General features: G+C 30.9%; 1 long non-coding RNA gene across 1 annotated transcript; it reads right to left on the bottom strand.

Annotated features, from left to right (window-relative positions):
* Positions 1–318: 318 nt before the first annotated feature.
* LOC142605501 (uncharacterized) lies at positions 319–1,040 on the bottom strand. The gene is made up of 3 exons (XR_012839069.1): positions 951–1,040; positions 750–854; positions 319–658 (listed from the first exon to the last, which is right to left on the bottom strand). It is a non-coding gene; the product is annotated as an uncharacterized LOC142605501 (long non-coding RNA).
* Between the last annotated feature and the right edge of the window lie 608 nt (positions 1,041–1,648).

Raw genomic sequence — 1,648 nt, 5'->3', positions numbered from 1 at the left:
CCTATACAATGCTGTCAAAACAGTAGATAGTGTCATAGTCCTATAGGGTCCGGTTAATGTGTGCCATAAGGAAACACATTAAGTTATCTATTTTTAGAAACATTTTATGGAAAATTGTAAAAGTTTTACAGCTTTTTCAATTTTCAATAAAACTTTTTTCAAAAATAGTATACTATTGTGTGCCCTAAAACACACATTAGTAAAATCCTATAAAATAATATAATATTATAAAAGATGCAAGTTGTAAACCACAACAAGCCAATATAAAGTTGTAGAAGATCCAAGAGGCAAAAGTATAAGTTTGAGATTGTACCGTGGTAGCTAGATCTATGTTAGATTGTTGTGGTATGGCCATCGACTACAACTTTTGTGCAAACTTCTCCTCAAGCTTCTCCACAACTTTTGCAAATTTGGAATCCAATTCCTCTCTAAGCCATGTCTCCAAATCTTCTTTTTCTTTTGTAAAATCTTCTCTGCAATGTTTGCTACAACCTTTACCAGATGAAGTCAAGCCATACACATCCTTAGCCTTAATACCTATTCCTATGCCAAGAACACGACCACGACTTGGTTCACCAACCACTTCACGAAAGCTCTAATAATCATTTGTCTTAGTACCTTCAGATACAGCTTTGGCCTTTATGGCATGCATTTTTTCCTACACATAAATAAAAACCAAGTGGATAATTAAAACAACAAAAAAAACTAAAGTTGATAACAAAATTAAAATTTTGGTATAAGTTGCATACATATAATGTCTTAGCATGATCAGTTGCCCATTCTTTACCATCCTTCTTTGTGTGAAATTTCTTAAAGCAATCAATGGGGCTAGGCTCAGAGCCCGTCTTAAGATACTGCAATATTTAAAAGAAAAAAAAACATTGGTAAAATTATTAAACTATGTAAATACATAATAAAATGTAAAACTATTTAATGGTAATATAATATACCATTTCATATCTGTACTTGGCCATTGGTATAAAACCTGTAGTGAAGAAAATTTTAGACTTCTGTTTTCCTTATTTGCCAAACTTGTCTCCAGCATGCATAATTCATACACTAGAACAGTAGTTTCTATGAAAATATTAAAAAATAATAGTTAGAGAGAGAGTAGAATTTATGACGTGTTTCATTTATACTCACCCCTCAATCTCCCTCCATCCATTTATGACGTGCATATAAAGTCTCTAGCTCAGAATTTGGCTATTCTGTAAAAGTTGTCCAAGCTCCATTAAGTTTTTGGTGAAAAAGAATGGTAATCTCTTGAGTGGCTTTTGGTTTAATAATTCTGAAAATAGAAATCAAACGTGTTAACAATATCCTTTTGATAAAACAAATAATAATAAAAATTTGATAAAGAACGTGTACCTATTGACATAATTATCTAGAATTATGTCAATTGTTTAATAAATAATGCCAGTGCCACAAGAAATTAATTCTTCCTGTCATTTGGAAGAAAAAAAGAATAGAAAAATAAGCTCTCCCAATAAGGGAAAGAATTGTATAATAATATTGTGAAATAAGTCAATAACAAAACATATATCACATTTAACATCTGTTGTTGATCTCTCAAATATTCATGGGTCTAAAACTCCCAACATACTAATGTTATTGTTCTATGTACATCAATTTCCCACATCTTTTTTCA

The sequence above is a fragment of the Castanea sativa genome, chromosome 8 (genome assembly GCF_040712315.1).
Source record: "Castanea sativa cultivar Marrone di Chiusa Pesio chromosome 8, ASM4071231v1".
Taxonomy (NCBI): domain Eukaryota; kingdom Viridiplantae; phylum Streptophyta; class Magnoliopsida; order Fagales; family Fagaceae; genus Castanea; species Castanea sativa.
The sequence above is the reverse complement of the archived record's forward strand: the minus strand, read 5'-3'. Positions and strand labels throughout refer to the sequence as shown.